The sequence below is a fragment of the Chanodichthys erythropterus genome, chromosome 10, assembly GCF_024489055.1.
Source record: "Chanodichthys erythropterus isolate Z2021 chromosome 10, ASM2448905v1, whole genome shotgun sequence".
Classification (NCBI taxonomy): Eukaryota; Metazoa; Chordata; class Actinopteri; order Cypriniformes; family Xenocyprididae; genus Chanodichthys; species Chanodichthys erythropterus.
In genome coordinates this window covers 38,389,799-38,417,179 of record NC_090230.1, presented here as the reverse complement: position 1 = coordinate 38,417,179, position 27,381 = coordinate 38,389,799, and the positions used below count along the sequence as shown (strand labels likewise).

Sequence of the window (27,381 nt, the reverse complement as noted above, 5' to 3'; positions counted from 1 at the left end):
TCATTAAAGATGAACTATGAAAAGCCTATAAGAACGACAGGGTGACAAACACTGTAAGCCACCCTTTGTCAGCTATAACTGGTAACAACTTTAATTTTGATCTTAACTGGTACTTTAATTTTATTTGTCACAACCAAGACTTACAAAGCATAGGTAATACGCATAAATGTTTTACATTGTTGGCAAATATTTCAACTATGCAAGAGATATTTTTCAATCATAGCAGTGGGCGTTTACTTGCGGCACACCTATCAAAACAGAGTGTTCAAAAGAGAGGGTCAAAACAGGATAAAATTTTTTTTTTTTTTTTGAGGTAAAAATCTTGACCTCAGAGAACATTATAAAAATGCAGTTCATGACCCCTTTAAATATTGAAAATGTGATTGTAATTGATTACTGAACCATGCTTCTGACAATACCACAGATCACATTTAGGTTTATGGTGCAATCAAACTGATGCTTGATTCCAGGTTTGAGGTTGAACAGGAAAACAGCTCGTCTGGCTTTTAAAGGAGTGGTTTACTCAAAAAAATAATATTTTGTCATTATTTACTCACCTTCATGTTATTTCAAATGTGCCAGACTTTCTTTCTTCTGTGGAACATAAAAATGATGTTCAGCAGAATGTCTGAGCTGATCTTTTCCATACAGTTAATATGAAACAGGGATTATCAAGCTCCAAAAAGAAAAAAAAAAAAAAAAAAAAAATCACAAAAGCAGTATTATGCTATATTTCAAGTCTTTTGAAGACATATGATAGCTTAGTGTGAGGAAAAGACTGAAATCTAAGTCATTATTCAATAAAAACAAAATTAAAACATTTTGCTGGACAGTCGAGGTCATCATTCTGTTTAATGCACGGAAGAGCCGCTCAAACATACTACTAGTTTTGAATGATATTAGTGAGTAAATGATGACTGAATTGTAATTTTTGTGTGACTATCCCTTTAACACAAATTACTGTTATTCTGCTATTTCTATCTACATGGTTGGCAATATCATAAATCATATGAAGGTGCACCTTAATTCTTTGACTATAAAAACTGATTATTTGTTTGGGGGATGTTTAATTTAGAAGCTCCCAAATTAACCCTGCAAATGCATTTACAAACAGTTCAATTAATGCCAAAATGCATGTTTTTTTTTATGTTGTCATTAAACACAAACAGTCTGTATTTGTAAACTTGAGAAGTGGGCGTGATTTAAATGATGTGACATCTTTTAAATATTTCTCCTCTGCATGTGAATGTGTGTGTGTTCACGCATACACACACAAGCGCAAAAATCCAGACAAAGCAAACAATCTGTTACAATTCAAACATATGAATTTTAAATATCCTCATGTTTAAATGAAATACAATTCAGAAAAAATACAAAACCAACATATATAAAGCCTATATATACACTATATATTATTAGAAATATCTACAAAAAAAGATATGATTTTTAAGTCCTAAAATTCTCCATTTCACTAATGATTTCAACTCTAATTTCTATATCTAGAAAGAGATCTGTAATATGATAAAACTTGTATTATACAGTATTTTCATTACTGTATAAATATTATTATTATTTCTATTACTAAACTGATCTTGCTGCACAAAACTTAATTCTTCACAGAAATAATGTGAGTCAAAGCAATCTGTTCATCAGATCTACTCTCTATTCTAGAGTGTTTTGAAAGAGATACTCATAAAAGAAAATCCAGGTAGCATGATTTGAAATGAGACGCATATATTCCAGGGTTTTGATTATCTATTTGTGTTCAGGACTGCGGGTTAAATCTAGGCTGGTGTTAATCCTGATGCTGCTCTTTGAGCAGGTGAACTGAGCCTAAGACTTTCCCACGATCCTCCGGCAAATCCTCTGCCCTGAACCCTCGGTAGACTGCTGCCATCTGGCCCCTCTGTGTTCTCACTGGGAGGGCAGGCGTCAGCTGCACGGCCAAATTCTGCGTTCCACCACAACCCCCACAGAAAGCAAACCGTCCACACACACCCGACATCCACCATCATGAAATACATTCGCCTGTCTTTCCATAGTGTACAATTAAAAATAACATTATAGTGAAAAAAACTCAACTATTAAAAAGTGCAAACCTCAAAAATAAGGACAAAAAAGACCAGCAAACTTTCTTAGTATTCAAACGAGTCGAATTACATAAATATGACCCCCACACAACAAAAGACCCCCGACTTCACAATATAAACCTTGACCTTTGGCCCTTTCTACGGCGATCCATCATCACAACATGAGGCGGACCCCCCCACCCCCTCCGGATCACCCCCAGACAGAAATCTCGCTCCAAATATCTTACTCCAAAATAAGATTTTGATTTGCGATCATGTGACAAAATCTCTTCCTCTCCGCTCCCACCCCTCCCTCAGTTTCTTGCATCTTCTAAGCTGCCATGTGCTATCGTTTGATTACAGTCGGGAAGAAAAAGCGCCTGGCTGATGAAGAGAGCGTCCCCGGACCGGCCGCTCTTAAAATGCGTGACATTTCCTTGGTGGGAGCATGAGAACCGATTCTCCACAATAGCGAGGTCTCCATGCCCGGCCAGTAACCATGGAAGCAGATGCTGTCGCTCTCCCCTGCCCCTTACCTCCCAGCGGCCACGGGCTGCTCCACACTCAAAAGAGGGTCCGCCTCAATTTCTCTTCATCCCGACCGAACTTGCGTGCTCTTCAAAGGGGGCTATTCAGCAGGTCATTGGTCTAGACTTGTTTGCACGGTCCACAGAGCAGCCTTGATGTAACCCTTGCTCTCTGCCTGCCGTGGAACTGCAGACTGCGGGGAACGCTGGGGACGTGGTTTTGAAAAGAAGCCCGTCCGATTTTGCCATTGTGCCTTTTCATTCATCGATCGAATGCATATCGAACCTTCTGTCGGTGCATGTGTGAAACAGTTAGCTTAGCCAGCATTTTTTTTCCTTCTGGTCAAACTTGACTGCTCCTTTCTCATGTCTAATTTCATTTAATGATCATAATTTTTTTAAGGTCTCTTTTTTCAATGTATTAAAAACATTTTTAATGAATATATATACAGCTATGGAAAAAATTAAGAGACCACTTAACATTGATTTCTGAACTTGGAGTGGTCTCTTAATTTTTTCCATAGCTGTATATATATATATACAGTTTTGTTGTACTACTATTCTTCTCCCCCTTTTTAATATTACAGTAAAGAGCCAATTAACAAAAAAAAAAGAGAGCAAGAAAATTAAATGAGATTGCAGTGATAAAATAAAAAAATGAATTTAAACAGTCTAAATGTTGTCAGGTGTATTCACCTTTAAAATAACTCAATTCTTTTTTTATTTCAACTGCAAATTCATCCAGATTAATCTTACAGATGAATTTAAATTTATACTACATGAACTAATGATAAAATAAATTAACACATTTTCTTACTAATTATGAAGAGTCTGTTTTTGTGTCCTTGGAAAAGTACAGAGCTTTTTGTCATCTTTAAAACATTTCTCTGCTGTGAAGGACGACATAGACAGGCAGGCACACACACACATCTAATGAAATAATAAAAATAAATTATCATTCAAATGTGAGGCTCAATCTGATATTAAACATCCATAATTAATGTAAAATACAGACCAGAAATACATGCACAAACAATTTCATTTTTAATTTAATATCTTCCATAAATGTCTTTTCTTTTTTCATGATTTTGATCACAGGGTTTTAAGACCTAAATCTAGTATTATATTATATATTTTCTAGAATTATAAGAATTATATTTTAATTGTGACACAATGACACTAAATTGATTTTCACAAATGCCAATACTTTCAGCAGGAACAGCTTTTTTTTTTCTTTCTTTCTTTTTTTTAAACATATCTTATTTCAAATAAAATATTTGACTATATTTTAATTTGTTATATATTATTTAATAACATTAAATCGATTATTCAAAGAAATATGTCATCAAATAATTTAAGCTTTCTAGAAGTTATTTTATAATCAATTGCATTTCTCTTTAAAGAATTGTAAAAAGTCAGCAGTGAAATGCATTTTTAAAGATCCATGTTTCTCTCTGTTCTTATTCAAATGATTTAGACACAGAGATGAAGAGACTCGCTGTCCATCTGACACAGAGATGTGGAGGACGGACAAAACCACAGCAGAAAGTGAGCAAATTCAAAGGCAAAGGAAGGAAAGAGATCAGCCAAGTGAGAAGACAATGTCATTGTTGTCAGGACGCAGAAAATCAATGGCGTAAAAGCAGAAAGGAAAAAAATGAGATCTTCTATAGGAAGAGACACACATTCCGAATAAAGAGCAGGGCAATTTTACCGCAGCTCTCTCAGATATGAGCAGACGGCAGAAATAAAATGTGCTCTTTTACATAAAATCTGCAGCTCGATGCTTCTGAAAGGTGATTTATAAGATAACTGAAAAGGTTTTGCCTTGTAGACATACTGTGGATGTTATTAATAAGCATTGCAAACCTTTACATTTTCTATATGCACTAACCCGATTATTTGATACAGGTTTGCAGATATCGTAAACAGAATAGGCTACAAAAATATATGTTGTATGAATAATTTAAAAAGAAATATTACAATTAAAAAGCTGCTTTTCAGACTGCTTAAATTTTGCATTACAGTAATTTATATATAGTTCTGATAAGCCTGTTTATATTAAAAAATTTGACTGTGTAGTAAAATATAATAAACACTTCAATCTAATACATTATAATATTAATAACGATGATGCTGATTATTATTGTTAAGAGCAATTATAAATAGTATTTACAATAATAAGATTAAATATTGTATGTTTAATGATTAAATCAGCTATGAATGTTCAACAGCAGGTTAATACAAAACAATGAGTCTGTGTGCATATTTATGTAAATATTAGAGAGGAAAAAAAGAATATTTCTATTTCAAATATTACTGAATTACATAAAAAATACATAGAGAAAACCCTGAGGCAAAATATCACCCATACAGGCATTTCAAACACAATAAAACTAATTTTCTTTTCTGTATTCAATATATAGCAAAACTGAAATTCCAATTAAATTTCAGCATCATGTTAATTATTATTAATTTTCTATTTCCATATGAACATCTATTTACTAATTTGAAATATTTAATAATTCTCAATATGAATAAAATGTTGCATGTACAGTAAAGCTTAAAGGTAAAGCTTAGAATATAAAAAGCAAGATGCAAAGCTGAATTCTCCTGCTAGTTTGTGAGAAATAAATGGGGCGTTCAGGAAGACCACATGCAGAGATCCACCTGGGTGGGAAAGACGGCAGAAAACACTCTGGCAGCACGGAGACGGAGAGCTTAATCTCTTCCAGAGAGCCACTGAACTCACATGACCACACTCCGACACAACCACAACTAACCATTCATACATGTAACAGAAAAACATTCAAGTTTAAGTCTGAAAGAGCCTTACTGCTATTAACTGAATTGTGGAATGATTGCTGGAAATTAAACAAATGATCTAAAGCAAATTAAAAACACAACAGAAGCTTTTCATAAAATCAACCAGACCAAAATAATCCCCAGTCCGAATACTGATCTACATCTTTATACGGGCTGTCATTCATCCATCACATCTGTGCCGTAACTGAATGACACCAGGACAAAACTGATTAAATGGTGCGGCGAGAGAAGAGGCAGACTGTCAAAGTGAGACATTTTGAAGAGCACCATAAACCTGCTATAAACAGTGAGAGACTATGGTTTTATGTTAGTTTACAATTTGTGTTGTTAGCAATACATGTACCTGCTGAAATAAACAACTCTGACAAATAATAAACAGCAGAGACCGGGGATAGTTGTCACTGTCTTCATTCCATTAAGTATTTCTCTGCTTAGCTTTATTTCTGAAAGTCAAATTCAGAGTAGGCATAAACATTAAATACAAAAAAAAGCTATTTAACATTTAACACCATTATTGCCAAGGACAAAAAGCATTCATTTAACTCACAATAAATGCCATTATACAGCCTATTGCAGAATGTTTTGCAAAAATTAAACTAAAAGCAATTAGGAAGAACAAAGCAATTAATTAATAATAACAACAACATTAATATTAAAATCGTCCATATTAAATTTAAAGTCAAAATACAAAAAATAATTGTATTTTGCCAACAGAAATTGCAATTAATAAATGGCATAAAAATGCATTAGAATCATTAATATAAACACAAAATACAGGTAACTGCCTTTAAAAGATGTTTATAGCGTCAATAATGGAAGCTTGTTTCAGCCACTAAATAAAAAAATAAAGGAAAAAACGTCAGTCTTTTTCCCCTCCACAGTATAACACTCAATTGCGAATTATATATCTCACAATTCTGAGAAAAAAAGTCAGAATTGCAAGATTTAAACTTGCAATTGTGAGATATAAAGTCAGAATTGCGTGTTATAAAGTCAGAGTTGCGAGATAAAAACTCGCAATTCTGACATTTTTCTCACAATTGCGGGTTTATATCACACAATTCTGACGTTATAACTTGCAATTCTGACTTTATGTCACACAATTCTGACTTTATATCACACAATTCTGACTTTATATCTCACAATTCTGACTTTATAACTCGCAATTGTGAAAAAAGTCAAAATTGTGAGATAAAAAGTCACATTTACCTATTTTATTTCTATTTAATGGCAGAAACAAGCTTCCATATCCATAAGAACAACTGAATGTACTGAATGTGTCTGGGCTGGAAAGGCGCAACACTGAGAGCCCCCAGCGTCTCTTTCACTTTATAAAAGCTCTCTTGCTTGACATTTAGATCCCCTCCCACCCCCTATAGGTCAAACACACACTCACCTGCTTTCAGACGCTGCCGTGGCAGACTCATTGTTCTTTAATGCATTGTAAAACGACCCTATTGTTAACTTAATGGTACACAATAGCTAATTAACAGCTTTATTACCCATTACTGCTGTCAAGTTTTGCAACTGTTTTAACCATCGAGCAGTTTCTAATGATAATATTTAATGCAAATTACATGCAAAAACACATGAATGAGATTCTTCAATCTTACTGACAGAAAAGTGCAAGCTGAGACAATAAAGACTCAACATTTCCAGATCTCAGATCAGCTCAACAGGAACAAAAGAGCGGCTCTATCATTACAGCACAAAGAGCTTTTAATTATGTGCAGACCAGTAAATGCTTGTCTGTATGGCGGCGGGATGCTCGAGCTCCTGGAGTGTCTAAACACCCACATTTTAAGGACGAAGTAACGCTCTAGCAAAGGTCTCTCCCTTGAGAAACACACACACACACACAGCTTTGCACATGAGAATGAGCTAATGTTCATGACGTCTGCTTTACTGACTCATTTATTGTTTTGGTAACACTTTAAACTATGGTCTCATTTGTTAGCAATATATTCTTACAACATTTATTAACCTTTGTTAATGTTAGTAGTAAATGTTAGTAGTAAATGCTGTAGAAGTATTGTTCATTTTAATAAATGAAACCTTATTGTAAAGTGTTACCAATGTTTGTTTATTTTTTACCCAAAAATCCCAGTGACACAACCCAGATATCCTCTGCCAAATGACACATATGATGTCACTGTCACATTTAAAGGGAAATTCCAGTGGTTTCACTTCACTGTCTAAGCACGGGGTGTGTCAGGATATAACTACAGAAAGGTCAGCTGTATCTCTGCAGCCAGAAGAAAATGAGTTAGGTGTTTGGGGTCACCTGCAGTCCTGACCTACAGATTCATATTTGATATCTTGTTCAGCCCTTGGCAACACCAATGAGAAATAATAAGCAGTCTGTTCACTGCTGAGAAAGGACATACTTACAAAAATATTACAAATGCTTCTTAACAGATATTTTTCAAGCCCAATGAGATCATTGGTTGAAATCACAAAATAAGTTCAAGACTTATTGTAAGTGACTGATAAAAAAAATTATAGAACAAAAATGATTACACCTTAAATCTTATAACAAAATAAATAAGTATTGTTGTTTTGCTGAAAATGATATGTTAATGTTTAAAGAAAGTGGGTTTTAAAAAAATCTATAAAAACAAAATGTACAAAATATTTACAAATTTGTTTTCTAATCATCAGTACTGTTGATTGAGCTAAAAATATAAAAGATAATAAAAGATATTCAGATGATTAAAAAGTAAGAAATGCACAAAAGCTTTTAAAGAGACAACCGATGCACTAAACTTCATGAGTTTAACAGTCAGGAAGTAACTAATAGTGATAATGAGGACTATTAGAAGGGAAAAACCAAGGCAAGTAAGGCAATAAAATGTGTACAGTAACTGTGTGTGTTTGTGTGGGGGGCTCTGATTAACACATAATCAGGAAGTGTAATGTGACGTGGCAGACCAGAGTCGATCGGAGGAAGATTTCAATTGTTATTTAGAAAAAAAAAAAATAGCCTGAGGGACATTATTCTAGAAACCTTTTTGTATCTATGGCAGAAACAGCAGAAACTGCCAATGAAATTATATTTGTTTCTTCTGTACCAGATGTGTTTGGAATAGATAAATAAACAGAATATTATAACAACAGAACACAATGACTGAACAGTGACCCCCAAAAAAACATTTTAACTAATATATTTGTTATTTACTTTATTGTAAAATTATACATAAAATATAAATAAATTATATATAAAATATAAAAAGAATTATTTTATAAAATATAGTTAATAATTGATCATATAAAATATTTATTTTATAATAGTCAATCAGTCGATAAAATGCTAAAATGATATGTAAAAAAAAAAATAATAATAAAGTACACAATTATTTAATTAATATAAAAAATATATTTTATGAAAACTTTATTATTTTATTTTAAATTCCCACTGTCAGTCAGCATAAGGGATCAGTTCAAAACAAGCATCTAATTAATTCGAACAACAAAAAGTGGAGTGAAGGCAAGGAAAAAAAGAAAAAAGAAAGAAACCTGATCAGATCCCACAAAACATGAAAAAATGAAACAAACAATATATTAAGAGCTGACAATTGTGGTCTCTCTTTGACAATGTTTGTGTGTGTGAGGGAGAGAAAGAGAGAATGTGTGTGTGTGTCCCGGGAATCTGAACGGGTCGGGGTAGTTGGTGTCTCAGGGCAGTAGAGAGGTCAGGACAAACACAAGCTGCTATTCATGGACAAATCAAGTTTATGTGAGAATCTGCCCCCCCATCTCAGCCCTCATTACCATCTGAATGCTTCATAACATCAGCGCCTGAAAGTGCAAGATCCTGTCAGAGTGGAAGTCAACAGAGGGGCCGAGTGTGAAAGAAACAAAAAAAAAAACCCTCTTTGCCTTGTGTCTCTTCATATAGAATAGACCCCCTGAACCCCCACTCTCTTAAACAACACCTTCTCCATATGTAAGCCTGCCACACACGGGTCAACCCCAATGTCAAGCAGAGCAGCTTGTCAACCCAAACACACATGCACACAAACGTGTGCACACGCATGTGCAAACACAAACACACATGATTGATATTCCACCCAGGCTGTACCATCACAGATCTGGTGGGCTTGTCCGGGTTATACGAAACACACCTCATTTCCTGTGACGCCATGTCTACGTTCATAGACCCGGAAACACGGGGATGCAGAGATAAAAAAACAAAACAGACACAGCCTCTGCTCTTTAAGGTGGACCCATGGACCCCATCCAGAGCAGGATGGAAACAGAATGGAGCAGGAGAGGTGGAACTGAAAGACGGGATACGTCCACATTAAACAGAGATGACAAGCTGCTTGAATGCCATTACAGTGAGGATCGACACACAAACAAACACACAGAGCTCAAACAACAATAGCAAGAAATTAGTGTTTAAGCATGTATACCTTAAGAAAAAAGGTCTAAAAAAACTGACATCTCATTTTTATTCAAAACATTTAGAAATTATATAAGTTTTATATAAAACAATATGACAATATAACAATTTTAAGATATCTCCACATTTATATGTGTAGACATTTTATGTTCTGTTTTCATTTAGTTTTGATTTACTGACATTTGTCACACCATTAGTTAATTTTCAAAAAGAATAGCAATTATAAAAGAAGCAAAAACAGTTCTATTCTGTAAATCTGTGACATATTTAATATATATAAAAAAAAATTAAGTATCCTTCACACAGGGATTATATATTAAAGGGATAGTTCACGCAAAAAAGAAAATGTTGTCATCATTTACTCACCCTCAAGTTGTTCCAACCTGTATGAATTTTGTTCTTCTGCTGAGATATTTTGAAGAATGTGGGTAGCCAAACAGTTGATGGACCCCATTGACTTCCATAGTATGGAAAAAAATACTATGGAAGTCAATGGGGTCCATCAACTGTTCGGTATCTAACATTCTTCAAAATATCTTCTTTTGTGTTCAGAAGAAGAAAGAAATTCATACAGGTTTGGAACAACTTGAGGGTGAGTAAATGATGACAACATTTTCTTTTTTGCGTGAACTATCCCTTTAAGCCTCAATATTTACTGTTGCATATTTATTCACTCTTCTGACCAAACATTCTCTTTGCCTCTAATTATCCAATTTTTTGATTCCCTCTAAAAAAATGCACCCAAGTACATATTTATTATTCTATACAATGAGAATAAAAAAACATACATTTTATAGAGGAAGAATTTAAGTAAATTGAGGAACATTTTGAAATTGAGATGACTGTCAAAAGTGACCCGATTTACCTGAATTCACTTAATATATGTGTGTATGAGGTAAGAAATAATTGACTGAAACTCACATTATTAAATACTATAATAGTCATCCAATTCAACTTTGTTCAGCTGCCAAAAATTTTTATGCTTATTAAATTAGATACTATAAGAAATTTTAATAAAGATATTATTAAAATCAACAACAACCTTGCAAAAGATGTCAGATTTAAGAATTTCACAATGACATGCTCACATTTTTCTTTTTTAGAACTTTAAGCATAACAAACAACTGTGGAATAATTCTGTTCGGAATATTTAGAATTATTCCATTTTAATCGAAATGCTGAATGTAACCAGCAGACCAAACTAATCAACGTGAGATACAATCAAGAATTCCAGAACACAATGCATGTCTAATTGAATCATAGTAAATGATCCCAAAGGCAGCTCTGTGGTCTAGGAACATTAATAACATTTGTGGAGATGCCGTTCCAAAAGAAAAGAGACCTGAGATTGTGTTGAATATTCTGCTGAGCTTGATGTGGAACAGGTCCGATATTGCATACAAAAACAAAATAACAACATGACATCAGTGCTCGGTTATTCCAAAGATAAACTCAAACCTCTGCTGCCCAAAAGCCCAGACTTATGCAACTGACACTCCAGACAGAGCCAATATGGACCCGAGCTCAAATATACCCTGACCACCATTAAGGTCTGATCTTATTACAGCGTGGTCTGGGGATTTCGACCGATGCATCCCACACCCCTCCTTTCCCCCCCCCGACACCAGGGCACAGGGTTCACCGCGCTCGGCTGCTGGCAGACGGCTCTGGTTCATACTTCTGAATCCCTCAGCTGTGTTCCGCTCGCCCTCTGCTCCGTCGGACCCCTCAAGAGCTTTCTGTCTCACGAGCGCACGCATATGTTTGCCTCTCCGGCCGACCGTAAGTGAAACCAATCACGGAGGCTGTAAACAGAGACCCAACCCCGCTCCCTGAAGGCCGGTCCCAGCCCAGATCGGGTTCCCGCTCACAGAGAAAGCCTTAATGTATCGTCCTAGTGGAGAGGATTTTCATCTGTAGAGGAATCCAATTCTGTGCAGTTTAAAATGTAAAGTCAGAGAATCATTAAAGATTGGCACATTCACCAGATCATTGCTATTTAAAATGAATAAAAGGATATTAGGACTGCACAATTAATCAAATAAATAATTAAGATTAAGATTACAGATGGTACAATGAACTATCATGAAAAGTAACAATTTATATTTGTTTATGTCCCGTTACATAGAAAATATATATATGTTTTGCAGTAGTTGAGCATTGCAACCAAACCAAAGACATGTCTTGCAATGTAGACAGTTTAACCATCAAAATGTCAAATAATTTAAAAAATCGTTAAAACTTTGCAATAAGGTTTAATTATTTAACTACATTAGTTAACTTGGAGTAAGAATGAACAATACTTCTATAGCATTTATTAATGTTAGTGTAATTTCAACATATGCTAACACATTATTAAAATCAAAAGTTGTAATTGTTAACAATAGTTAATGCATGACATTAACGATGAACAGTTGTATTTTTATTAACTAATATTAACAAAGATTAATGCTGTAACAAATGTATTGCTCTTTGTTAGTTATTGTTAGTTAATACATTAACTAATGTTAACAAATAAGACCTTATTGTAAAATGTTCGCAAAATTTCTATTCTATTAATAAATTCTAATAATAATCAAAATGAATAATTATAAATAAATACATGTATGTGTGTGTATTTATATATTTATATATTTATATTATGTAAACACAAACTTTTATTTTGGATGCGATTAATTGTTTTACAGCACTAAATTATAATATAATATAATATAATATAATATAATATAATATAATATAATATAATATAATATAATATAATATAATATAATATAATATAATATAATATAATATAATATAATATAATATAATATAATATAAGCCAGTTCAGTTGTGCCTTTTCTGGTAAAACACCTGCACTTGTGAAAAAGTGGGGGGAAAAAAGCTATAATCTCCACTGTCATGTTCTTGAATCTTGAGACGTCACATAAGGGTGAAAAAAAAAAATCAGAAAGGGAGAAGGAGGGAGCCTGGTTAGCAGAGCGATGGCCTCATTTTCCACCTCCATCTATTCATTCCCTGCATTTCAATTATTTTAGATGTGTAATCCTTTCACTCTCAATAGCAAATGTAATCGTCCCCATGGCCACCGCACCAGACCGGTCAATATAAACCTAGACAACTCATTACTTCACAGGCTGCTGTCTACAGATGCTGGAGACTTCATGAGCACAATAGCAACACAAGCCCCTGCCGCTATTGAGTTTCCACTTCCCAGATCTCCCTTTATTGCCTCTAAACCTGCCTCTCAAGGGCGCTTTAGTCCAACACACACACACACAAACACACACACACACACACACACACACACACACACACACACACACACACACACACACACACACACACACACACACACACACACACACACACACACACACACACACACACACACACACTTTGGTCATGCATTCCCCTGTGTCTGCCCTAGAATGGGAGGATCCCTTTGTATTTTAAGGAATTCTCTTTTTCCTCTCAAAAATTCACATCTAAAATAGTTAAGCATATTTTAGATTTGAATTTTTGAGAGGAAAAAGAGAATTCCTCAAAATACAAAGGGATCCTCCCATTCTTTAAAAGATGTTAAATATTTGTTAGCATTCTCATTTTCACAACTCAATAGAGGTTGGTTTTGAAGATACAGATGGTAAAAAAGAAAGAAAATTAAAGGTTAGACAGCCAAAAAAAAAAACAAAAAAAAAAAAAAAACACAATAGTTGTACAATAATAGAGAGAAAGTAAATCACTCAAACATTCATTAACAACTGTAAGAGACTGACATGCTTCTGAAACCTACAGCGGCTTTGTATTTGAGAATGAATCTCATGAGTCACATTTCACCAGAAAAACAAAAGGATAATAAATCATAATTTGCATTGTGACATTAAATAATGTCAATTAGTCAGATTTTACAACTACATTCCAATAATTGTAATGCTTCCAGGCATTATACTTGATTTTAATTCCCATTATTCTGGTGATTCTCATTATAGTAATGTTTTACTTTATTACAAAAAATAAATTTCATGAAGCTATTTTTATTTAAATCAAAAATATTAAGCATTACAAAAAAACATGATCTATAAATATTTTACAATTTAAATATGACATTATTGTTTTCACATTATAGTCGTGAGATTTTTTTGCAGTACAGTAATTGGTAAGTAGGAATTTGGGGGTAAAATGTGCTTAACTCTCATGAAAATGTCAAATAATTCATTTCTTATACATTTATACATTTCTTATCAACCTTAAAGTCTTGATGATGACAGGACAAGACAAGCTAGTGATCTTCTAATTGCATGCAAACAAAAGGAGAGTTTAACCCCTCACCGAGTTGCCCAGGACAGCCTTTGTCTCACACTAAATATGTGTGTTTGCCTTTTGTGCCTGAAATAGTCCCCTCTCTTCAGACTGCAGTCAAAAGCCCTTGATGAAGAGCAGCTCTCAACGCAGTCCCACCCCGTCCCTTTAGGACATCAGAAAGGCAAGAATGAAAGACTGCTGGACATTTAACAAGTAAACAAGGACAAAACAAGGCAGCCGTAAAAGCAAGGATATGGGTTTCACCTCTACAGCACTGTCACCAGTGCTGCCATATGAACTCGGGAACTGTAGTGAACATTAACCAAACACGATATGTTTCTTTTGTTCTGTAAAACATGCACACACTCTGAAAGGTCACTAAAAATATCAGTAAAAGGTTCACAACTATCACACCTGCACAAACAGTTTGTCAGGATTCTATGTAGAATATGTGGAAACAGATAAAAATGCATACACAGACATAATAGCCCTCCGCTGCTTTTCACAATAGATTTATCATATTGCCTATAGAAAATATTGTCAAACAAAATATCTCCCTGAAACAAAAACAATACTGTAATAGCAATACAATCACATAACTTTATTATAGACGTTTTCCTTCCATACAGAAAGTCAAATGTAGCCTTTCAATGTTAAAATAAGTAACCTGACAAAAAGCAAACTGAACAGAGAAAAAAACACTTCCAATAGGCGTTTTGAGGGATTATGACATATTTCATTCAAATTCTTTTATTGTTCAGTTTTACAATCATCATAAATCCTCATGGAAAAGGTATATAAACCCTTAAATGTACAAAAAAGCTGGTCTACGTTTTTATAGAAGATTGAGTTAAATTAAATTAGACTAGAATAGGGAACTTTCAGGCTGTCTGCTGGGGATTTCAGGGCTTTTTTTGGTCCTCTTTCAGAGCGATCTGGCCCATTCAATGGTTCTGAATGAGAAACGGATCAGTGCAAACACACACAGTCTCCAGTTCAGACATGACATCATCTCTTTTATGGCTCTCCAGGACACATTTTGTGTGTGTGTGTGTGTGTGTGTGTGTGTGTGAGAGAGAGAGAGAGAGAGAGAGAGAGAGAGAGAGAGAGAGAGAGAGAGAGAGAAAGATTCTTAGTGGCATTTCTTGGTAACAAAACCTGTGTGTGTGTGTGTGTGTTTCCCTCTATAAATCACATTAAACCAGGGATTGAAAACATTTACACTGACAACTGTAGTCAAACTAATAATTTGTGGAGTGTCAGAATCCGGCTAAACTAATGAACTAAAGCCTGAAGGAATGAGGGAAAGATTTATGTTTAAAAGACAATGTCATGACACTTGCAATCTTAAATTAAAACATAAAGAATTATATTTAAGTTAAACCAAGAAATGCTGGATAAAAATGTATCATTATAATATTAATGTATACATGTTAATATTTCAAACATAATAAAATAAATAAATAAATAAATAAAAAATATTATCTATTAAATCATAAAAATTCTCTATGTGATAGAATCAAAGCTGGACAGTCTGCCTAAAATTGTTTTAATTTAATTAAAATAAATGTATTATTCATTTGAGTGAAATAATAATCCATGTTATGGAAAAAAATATGAAAACTAAAAAAAATAAATAAATAATAAACTAAAGAAATATATAAAAAAAATAATAAGAAGAAGAAGCAGACAGAAAGTAAAGTTAATCTGAAGACGGTGGAGTTTCTATCAAAAAGATTTAAAACTGCACAATGCATATCCATCCAATTATGATCTTTATAATATAAGCTTCTGAGGAAACCTAATACCTAGAAAAACACGTCTCAGGCCCGGATCCTGATCACCAGAACCGTCTGACCACACAGCATCTGGAAACTCACAGCTCATAAAGCTCTGTGGCAAACTGCGGTTTTCACTCTCCTCTGGGCAAATGACAGTGTCACAAATTTACAGCCTGCGAGGCAGTTAAACATATTCGGCACTCGGCGTTCTGCCTGTCAACCGAGAGCAAGTATGCATCCACCTTTTAGCCCGTTAGAACCGCAGCAGAGCGATGAGAACACACACACACACAAAATAACAGTGCTCCTTTCCTTCCTGTCAAAATCACTAAGTTAAGAGCAGCACTGCTCATTAGAGGCTGAACCAATGTTCTCTCTGAGCTGCGCCACTTCTGATGCTGCTCCAACGCAGACCAGAACAAAATGTGTGGACAAAAGACTTAAAACAAGGGCTGTACAATTGGACATTGTTTCTACAGTTCAATTTGAGCATGAAATTAAAGTCATTACAAATCTTGTGGAAACTAGCTAATTCATGAGACAAGGACTACATCCTTTAAAGCACAGTGTGAAGAGTTCAAGTTCATAGTGGTACAAAATAAAACTGCAAAAGTAATGACTGTCTCTAAACATACGGAAGCCCACAGAGGTCATGCACTTTCTTTTTCTTCTCTTTTTTTATAGGCTATTATCTCAACTCAAAAGTTATCATGATAAAACGAAACAAAAACAAAGGCAATAATGCTACCACATACTATAACTGTAGCATATCATCCTGCCATAGTTAGACTATATATAATATAGATATAGATATCAAAGGACACAGATATAGATAAAGAAAGCCGACATTAAATACTTTAGGGAAAAAATAGATTTCCTAGGGTGTGACATGATATATTCTATCTAAAAATTGATATTGTACATCTTTTTTTTGTACATGTATTTTTCCCTTTAGGTTTCTAGGTATGTAGTTGCTGTGCAGGTATTTCTGCACCGTAAAAATGAATTGTTGGTTTAACTTAAAAAAGTTAGTTAACTAATTACAATTTTGAGTTCAATGAAATAAAAAATTAGAGTTAAAACAATGAAGGCGAATGGTTTAATCAACAGAAACTCAAAATATTATGTTAACCTAACCACATTAATAACTGAATTTGATTTGACAAAAGAAAAAATGTGTGATAAATTATGAAAATATTTTTTTACAGGTGACTGAAAGGTCAAGCCAATAGAAACAGGATGAACCTCAAATTAGATTGGTCTAAACTGAGTACTGGAGAAGAGAGGAGATCAGAGACGAGATCTCTGTGTTTTTTAAAAGCCAGGCCATCAACTTGATGTGCCCTGAAGAAACTTTAATATAGAACAGCAAAGAACCAAAAATAAACCATCTGCCACAAAGACTTCAGAAGCCCTCATTAAGAAGGTGTGCAGATCTGCTACTTCAGAGGATAGTGACCTACATACCTAAAATAGAGAACTAGATTCAGTGGTGGCCCCTCGCTCTCTCTCTCTCTGTGCTAAGTTGACAACTAAACAGCAATATCCCACCTTACACACACACACAAAATGCCCTGGAAACCGTAAGCAGCACCATAACCCAAGCTAAGCCAAAACTACTCGACTCCTTTGCCTTTTTGTCCTCCTGCTTATTTCTTTTTGTGCATTCCGTCTTTTCCATGCCTCTGGCCGTGCTTTGAAAAAGCACTCTAGAAGAGAAAGCCGTACGATAATGCCTGTCCAAACATCTCATTCCTGTGACACAAGGTCGTCTACGGGGGCAACAGAAAAGGTGAACAGAGGCTTTTCTTAAAGAAAAAGATATTTTACAAGACTCCGGCTTTAAAAGAACAGGTACCATAGCATCAGAAGGTTGTATATAAAAAACAAAACAAAAAAAATAACTAAATAATGTGAATAACCACCAGGTTTCAGATTCATAAGAACCAAACAAAAGATACTTTTGACTGAAAAAAAAAATTAGACTAAGAAATTACTGAATACTGGAAAACACCTCACATAATAAAGCAGACGTTCATTAGTACAAATATGTATTTTATACTAAAGCAGATTTGATGTATTCCCAAAGTTCCAGAATTAACTAAGTTTTTTTTTTCTTTAGAGGTTCGAATTGCCCATTTCCGCTAAATATTGTCTATTAATTTAGCCTCTGTTAATGAAATCGCTGCTTAGAAAGGTAAACAAAAGGGCCTCAATATATGATTTAGACAATATATATATATATATATATATATATATATATATATATATAGATGGATGGATAGGTAGATATATAGATAGAATATATATAATTTCTTTAAGATTAATGCTACTCCCTAAAAAACATTATGGCAAACAAAATGAATAAACAAGCTCAGAGATTTCTTTGTGAAATGCTGTGTGAAAGCAACACTGATTCAAAACCCGGCAGCCATGAGTATGTAACAGTGAGAGCGTCTCTCCGTACAGTCCTTCCAACAGTTAACGCAAAGTTTCTCACTCTCTGCCAAGTTCAAAGCATGCTGTCGAGTTCCATAACTTCCAAAAGCAATACCAGAGGATTTACAAACATTCATAAACGGTCTTTATTAGATCCTAATCCGTATTTGGTATGTACATACACACACAGCACCGATGCCTCTGGCCGTGACCCTTTAGCCCAGCTGCAATTCAAAAGCACAAAGCTCTCTTTTCACGAAAACCTGCAGCTCAACGCGAGTGACAAACTGCCCGAGTTGTTTCTCACAGGAAACTGAGTTCTTGACGATTCACAGAGACAGAGAGAAGCCAAACAAAACAGCACAAAAAGGACATCGAGGACTGTACGATCCTTTCTGTCCATGCAACTTTAGCAAAAAACAAAAAAACAGCAGAGTACTCACGCTGAACACGAGCGCCGGCCTTGTGAAGGACAGAATCCTACTTGTTCTGGTCCATTTCGTGTTTCGCCGCCGCCATAAAAATCTCCCTCCTAGCCGGAGCTGCGGAGACTGGTGAACCAACCCTAGGGCCCCCGGGAAAAAAGCCCCGGCGCTGACTGCCTCTCACTGCCTGTCAGGCTAGGAAACCGGCTTCTGTGTGGGGAGCAGCTGTTCCCCTCCACCTCCTCCTCCTCCCAACCGCAGCACTTCTGTACAACCACACAAAAGCGGACAGAACGCGGATGCCTCCTCCCAGCAATCGCACAAGCGCAGACGAGCGGGGCTGAAAGGCTGAGGCTGGTGGTCAGAGAGGCAGGTATTTAGTTTGCACCGTTGTCTAGTTTGTGGACTCGCTGCTTTTTCAAGAGTGGGAGGGGACAAGCCGAAAGCTTCTGGGCGAGGAAACGGCACATAATCCCTAACGGCAGAAACTTCCTACTTGCTGTAATAAGCAGGACATCCCCCGTCCGAGGGAGCAGGAATGCGAGGCCCACTTTCAAAGAGGCCCAGTTACAAACAGGGCACAAAGTCACTTCAGCGTGACCTGGGGGTCAGACACGGCAAGTGTGTGTAAGAGAGCCTGTGTGTGTGTGTGTGTTTAAGCAGGCATAACCACTAAACAGACGTGTGTCTAGAGTAAGTACAACACTGCTGAAAGCAGAGAAGAGAGAGACAATCATTTGTGATTTTATGCTATTCATTATTAGGATTAGTTCACTTCGGAAGTAAAATTTCCTGATAATTTACTCACCCCCATGTCTTCTGAGATGTTTATGTCTTTCTTTCTTCAGTCAAAAAGAAATGAAGGTTTTTGAGGCAAACATTCCAGGATTTTTCTCCATATAGTGGACTTCATTGGGGTTCAACGGGTTGAAGGTCCAAATTGCAGTTTCAATGCAGCTTCAAAGGGCTCTACATGATCCCAGACGAGGAATAAGGGTCTTATCTAGTGAAACAATGTCATTTTCTAAAAAAAAAAAAATTGTATTTCCACCTACGTCAAGCAGGACCTTTCCAACATGATTACGCAATGTGTGGCAGATCAAAGAGCACCGCAAGACAAGCATTTGTGGTTAAAAAGTATATACATTTTTTTTTTTTTTTGAAAATGACTGATCGTTCTGCTAGTTAAGACACTTATTCTTTGGCTGGGATCATGTAGAGCCCTTTGAAGCTGCACTGAAATTGCAATTTGGACCTTCAACCCGTTGGTAACCACTGAAGCCCACTATATGGAGAAAAATTCTGTAATGTTTTCCTCACAAACCTTAATTTCTTTTTGACTGAAGAAAGAAAAAAATGACATGGGGGTGAGTAAATTATCAGGAAATTTTACTTCTGAAATGAACTAATCCTTTAACATTCCTAAAAGATTTGTGTATATAAGAATTTGCTTTACTCTTCTTTGATAACTTCTATAAAACATTACAATCAACATGAAAACAACATTTCCTTTTCTAATACATTCTTTTTGTGACCAATTCATCTTGTTGTGAAAATTGGTCATTGTAAACTTTTATCAAAAATCAACTTGCTCTGCCTCTGAAACAAGTTTTCTTTTCAACTGACAACAAGCCCTCTTATTTTTATACTCCGCCTCTTCAACCACCCATCAGAATACTGTACTATCATACTACTCCTAGTATTGCTTACTACGTTTATGAAAATGAGCAGTATTCAACACTGAATATTGTGCACTTGAATAATGTGACAGATGAACTGCAAGTAATATCAGCTGTGATTTTAAACTCTTTCTTGGCATTATTTTATTGACAGACTGCTAAACGTTACACCAAATTGGATTAAAAATGCAAAATGACAAAAAAAAAAAAATTGCATTCAGCAGACGTTTTTATACAAAGTGACTTACACTGCATTCAACATTTCAACAGTTCATTCATTCTCTGGGTACCCATGACCTTGACGTTGCTAGCACAATACTCTACTGTTTGAGCTACAGGAACACACTATTGCAATTTGATGAGGTCACCTGATTACATTGTACCATTCCACTGTTTAAAAAGTTTATAGAGGAGCAATGTTTACCGTTTCATTTACTATTTTCAAAAAATTGTATAAGATACTGTGCAGTATTCAGTATGCTAGCATTCTGTTCTGAACAGAGCCACATAGTTTTTCAAAATCCCATAAATTTTAGAATGGATAAAAGTTCTGCGCCTACATTCTCTGTTTTACTTGAAAATTCAACACATTACAGAAGTAAGAAGGGCCACCATTCATGTTAACTATAAAATTAACAGAACTAGTAAAAACGTAACAGTGGAGGAAATGTGTTCAGTGTTTTTGTCACCTTCTCCAGAAGCTTTTAAACTCCAGATATCAGCTGCTGCGCTGGCTGAGTCACTTGAGGAGAGGCGAGCTGAGAATGTGGAGAATTCAAATCATGTTTAACGAGGCTGTGGATCTTTTCACTCACATCACCATTTCAAGTGTCTGCAGCAAAAAAAAAATTAAAATGTTTTTCTGAAGTCAGAGCATTACGTATATGACAAATTAGTCAAACTGAAACTGACACTTGTGGCACAAAACCAGTTTTAAACACGTGAAGTAACTTGAAAGAGTGCTGTAAATAAAGGGAGCTTTAACGCTAAATATCTTAAAGATGCCCTCGAATGAAAAATTGAATTTATCTTGGCATAGTTGAATAACAAGAGTTCAGTACATGGAAATGACATACAGTGAGTCTCCAACTCCATTGTTTCCTCCTTCTTATATAAATCTCATTTGTTTAAAAGACCTCCGAAGAACAGGCGAATCTCAACATAACACCGACTGTTACGTAACAGTCGGGATCATTAATATGTACGCCCCAATATTTGCATATGCCAGCCCATGTTCCCAACATTATGAAAGGCATTAGACAAGGGCAGCCAGTATTAACGTCTGGATTTGCACAGGTGAATCAACAGACTAGGTAAGCAAGCAAGAACAATAGCGAAAAATGGCAGATGGAGCAATAATAACTGACATGATCCATGATATCATGATATTTTTAGTGATATTTGTAAATTGTCTTTCTAAATGTTTCGTTAGCATGTTGCTAATGTACTGTTAAATGTGGTTAAAGTTACCATCGTTTCTTACTGTATTCACGGAGACAAGAGCCGTCACTATTTTCATTATTAAACACTTGCAGTCTATATAATTCATAAACACAACTTCATTCTTTATAAATCTCTCCAACAGTGTAGCATAAGCCGTTAGCCACGGAGCACAGCCTCAAATTCATTCAGAATCAGTGTAAACAATATAACAGTATACAATACTCACATAATCCGACGCATACATGCCGCATGCATGACAAACACTTTGTAAAGATCCATTTGAGGGTTATATTAGCTGTGTAAACTTTGTTTATGCACTGTTCAAGGCAAGCGCGAGCTCCGTGGGCGTGGAGCACGAGAATTAAAGGGCCAGTAGCCCTGAATTGGCTCATTTATAATGATGCCCCAAAATAGGCAGTAAAAAAATGAATTAAAAAAAATTATGGGGTATTTTGAGCTGAAACTTCACAGACACATTCATGGGACACCTTAGACTAATATTACATCTTTTTTTTTTAAAGTTATAGGGCACCTTTAATATCAATAATTTTAATTGACTTTGAACCCTTACCTATATATGGTCAGTTTAGAGACAATTAAACAGAACTGAGGTAATAAAGATTGAATCAAAAAAGTTAAAATGTGAACAAAATGAGATAACTTTGAGAATTAAGCATCTTAAAACAGACTACTTAAACCACACCATAATTATTAAATACAAAACCATTTGTACTTAAATCTGCAGGTAAGACCAACATTTACATAAAACAGTTAAAACTATTTTTAAGGACCAAAACATCTAATATATGTCTAATACATGATAAACATCTAATATATGTTCAAGCTCTACTCCTCTAGACTGCAGGACTGGATACATTAATTTCAAACCACTTTTTAAAATATTAAGAGCCAGAGCTAGTTTCTGCTGCATTTGTCAGAATAATATAGATAAGGGTTATTCAGACTGCAGTCTGCAGAGCAACGATCAGAAACCCTGATGTAGCTCTCAGTAAAATTTACAGCTTTGCTCACTGACATGCCATGCAAGCACTTGACAAGTATTTGAAAAATATCCTTAAAGCCAAATTTTAAACGAGGTGCAAAAAGGAAAAAGAAAATCACAGAATTAGAAAATCCGGAAGTTCATGCAATTTATCTAGCCAGATTAGATTTTGTCTTCGAATCCAATCCCAACTTCCAAGTATGCTATTTTTAATTGATTTTATGTTAAAAAGTTGGAAATTATGCCACAAAAAATAACCCCTTTATCCTTTGTTGAACAAGTTGTTCAGCATACCAGTTTCAACATTAAATTGACATGCATTAGTACATACATTGTCATTTAGTCAAAACAGATGTTTTGCAGAAATCAGGTAAAGATTTATGGTTTACGCTTATGTTTTTATGATTAGCTGATAGCTTAGACAAGATCCAAGTCCAGATACATTTATAAACTAGGATGTTCAGTAGCGGATGATGGATGTAAGTTTCAATAAACAATGCATATAGAGAACAGTATGCCTGATATAACACATACACACAATATATATTCTAAACAGTACTGAAAAAACGGAAAGTGCACATTATTCACTCTTGAAATTGACTCAAGGGGAAACTACCACTTCTGTTAAACTTGCAAACAGGTAAAGATATTGGCCGATGCCAATATAAAGTGTCCCTAAGTTCTCTAGTGTCATTTGGTGAAAAATCGATTGCCATCTATGCATCTGAAAAAGAGAGAGAGGGACAGAGAGACAAAGAGAGAGAGTGAGAGATTGACGGCATGTCAGAGGTAAGTGAAACTCTGGAACCCGTCCAGGGTTGAAATGACCTAAGAGCTATTCATCCATCTCATGGCATATTTCCTGTAATCAGAGAATTATGGTGATTGAAAGTGATTGGTCAGGGTCAGCACTAATGCACAATAAAACCAAATGCAGAGCTGGGAAACATGGGGACCGCTCAAAAGGCCCCAACCGTGCAATCCCGTAACCAGGACAAAGATAGTGAAGAGAGATGGCCTTCCATCAGCGATGCTGCTTTGACTCCTGAGGCAGAATCACTCATTTGGAGGGCCAATCAGCCTTTGAAAAGCTTTACGATGAGTCTAATTCATTATCGTGTGATGTCACAATGCTATTCACCTGCGATTGGTTGCAGAAAAGAGCCGTTTGTCGAAACGAGGCCGCTGGGGTGCTGTGATTGGCTGTCGGCTCCTGGTAACAGTGTGGCCCGTGTGGAGAAAGAGACCAGCTTGTCTCTTATTTGTCGACTGATGGGAATCTTGTTCAGCCAGCTGCGTTTCCATGGAAGAGGCACCTTGAGAGGGTCCCAAAACCACCCCGAGCCCCCCTAACCCTCTCAACCTGACTGCCCCCGTCCCGACCCGTCTCGCTATAACCGTGCACCCCGCTGGGCTGCAGTGTTTGTGGTAAAATCTCGGTCTCTAGACGGCAGCAGTTCGGAGAGAGCATCATTAAACACGATGGCTGGCAATATCACCTAATTTTTCTCGCTCTTTCATGCTTTTATTTTATTTATTTTTTTCTGGTAGTGGCGTGATACTTTTCTCAAGTTTTAGCACACTAAAGAGGCGACCGTTGATTGATATTCAGTTCAGGAAGGGAAAAAACTCTTGAACAAAAAATATCTCCATTGAATAGCTTTGAACAGAATGTCCTCTTCTGCCGGGTTCTCAGAGAACAGCCTCTGGCTGCCTCAAGGGACCTTGGATATTTTAGCAGACGGTTATGCTCTGAATCCACTCCTGGTCCTCAATTTTGTCAGACAAGATCATTCTGGACAGTCTGAAATAAAATAATAATAAACGAAACAGACTGTACCAGTGAAAAGAACAAAGAGTAAATCTAACACTGTGTGCTGCGACAATCGGCCAATCACACGGGACTCAGTGCAGCAAAAAAGACAATAGAGCGGCCATATTTGTTTAGTTCTCTTTTTTACTGCTGATTCAGAGTGAGATCATTAAGCAAATCTTAAGAATTCTACCTAAACAGAATTTTTAACAACAAAACACTAGATTTGCAGCAAATTAAGACAATCGGGGGTTGTGTTAGACATATGGCACTGAGAAAGACGAATGAGTTGAATAAAATAAAAGCTGAAGACCAAGAGCCAAGCAAAAACATTTAGGCCAAATTTTTAAAGTGATAGTTTCCCCCAAAAAATAAATTATTTTTCTTTTCTTTTTTTTGTTGGATAAAAATTATTATTAAATAGAGTGTTGCAGGAATTTGTCCTAAAACCTGGAAATTAAGTTAGTATTTTTGAACTTCCATTCCCACTGTCTCAAAGTCAATTACATTTTTGAATGTGTGTTTAGCTGAAGTCACCATGAAATCAAAATGAACAATTCTTAGTCTTTATGGAATATTGCAGTATTTATAATAAATGATTTATCTGAAAACATCATCTCACTCTTATCTCTTCTTTTCTCTGATGACAAGTTTACTGGCGTGAGGGCGGGACAACCTGTCACTCACATGACATCACAGCAATAGCAAATCACAACGATCCAACATTCTAATAGACAAAATCAAGTCCCGCCCTACATTTTTTCTTGTCAATGCGTCACAATAGAGAAGAAAAAACTATTGCAACTTCATACTGACTTTAAATGCTTGAAATAAAGTCTTTGGATAACACAAGTTCAAGTTATGTTCACGGTTTATTCTGTGACGTAAAAAACACAAGAGATATCGCAGTAACAACTGGCTAGATGGGACTACAGAGGCTGCCTGGGACAATAAACATCATCAAGCCGAACAGGAAAACTCAAGTTTACTTTCGCAGCCTCGTTTGTGTTTATACTCGCATTCTTACAGTATTCTAAGTCAATCTTTCCTACAAATGTGGTATCGTTCATTTATAACCTAAATTTAGCTTTATTTTGACAATTGTATTAAGGCTTCAAAATTCAAGTTGTGTTAATTTGTGAAGCTTACTTTTATGAACAAAACTTTATAAGTATCATACAATTTTGTTGATTACAGAGCTTATTTACTGCAATCATCCAAAAGCCAGTAGAAAAAATCATATTGCCGTTTTGTCAAAGGGACTAGACACTTAACATTTTCTGCAGCAGTTTATTTCTGACACAAAAGAAGTGATATCACAATCAATAAGGCATTGAAGGTACTATATCTTGTGTGTTTTGCTTACTCATCCCAACATTTCAACAAGATACAAGGTCCAGAAAGGTATTAAAGACATTGTTAAAACAGTCAACGTGACTTCAGTGGTTTAACCTTAATGTTATGAAGCGACGAGAATACTGTGCGCAGAAACAAAACAAAAATAACGACTTTATTCAATAATTTTTCAACAACAATTCTCTTCCCTGTCATTATCCTTACGCAGGTGACGCAGTAAGCACAGTGAAGGCTTCGTGTTTACACCTGAATGCCACCTCAGTATTGGCCAAAGCTGATCACGAGAGCAGCACGATGCATGCGTGTGATGCTGACGCAGGAGCCGGCCAATAATGAGTCGCCGTTATGACCAGGGTGCGAAATATGGGGAAGCTAGGAAGAGCTCGGCTCAGCTTAATAAGACATGGGCTCCCCTGAAAAAGTGATTTGTGAGATTTTGGGGGGTCTCAAAAAAAATTTGACAATGTGTTATTTTGACATGCAATTTCAGTTTTGTGTAATGTTATCATTGTGGATTATTATGTGTAAAATTGCAAAAATATCATTCATTCATGCATGACAGCAATTTAAACCTAATTCACTTCGATAAAGAAAACTATACATGCTATTCTTGTCATGAGCATCAAGGTGTGGGGGGCTGAGGTGCAAATTCCACTCATGTTTAGTACATGTTAATTCGAACAGCAAAGGAAGCTGACCTCAGGCCTGTGTTAAGGTAACGCATGTTATTCGCAATTACGTGTTGTGGCTAAGTTGTTATAGGTCTGCGTGACTCTCGATGTATTAGACCAATTGAACAGAGGAATTTTGGTATTCTTCTGTAGCCTGACGAATAACTTTAACCGACAGTAAAGACAGTAACAGTGACAGCCTGATTCTTTGTTTATAGACTATTAAATAGTGTGGGTAGCTGTTTGTTGTTTCACTTATCAATTTGCGTCAATAAGGTATAACAGGGCAAATCCTGTATAGTGATTTATCCTATATAATACTTGCATAAAGCAAGTAGTGTACACAGTCGTAGCTGTTATGTATCTTTGTAACTCGCTGTAAGTTAAGCACAAGCGCACATGCAAAAAAAAAAGTGGGCTCGCCCAATGTCCACGGTATAGTTCAAACACTAGGGCTGTGAATCTTTGGGTAGACAGCGATTCAATTCGATTCACGATTCGATTCTGCTTTTTGATATGACATTGAACATATGACATTGAAATGCTTCCCTCAATGTGTCTTAGTCAGGGTGTGAATTACACAGCAGCCTTCAGGGGGTCAGAGAGTAAGGGCAAAAACAAACAAACAAACAAACAAAC

General features: G+C 35.7%; 1 long non-coding RNA gene across 2 annotated transcripts in view; it reads right to left on the bottom strand.

Annotated features, from left to right (window-relative positions):
• LOC137028625 (uncharacterized) overlaps nt 1-19,367 on the bottom strand; it is a 63,712-nt gene extending 44,345 nt beyond the window's left edge. For both annotated transcript variants that reach the window (XR_010896181.1, XR_010896182.1), the window contains exon 1: nt 18,796-19,367. This is a non-coding gene — a long non-coding RNA (uncharacterized lncRNA). The remainder of the gene's footprint in view (nt 1-18,795) is intronic.
• Between the last annotated feature and the right edge of the window lie 8,014 nt (nt 19,368-27,381).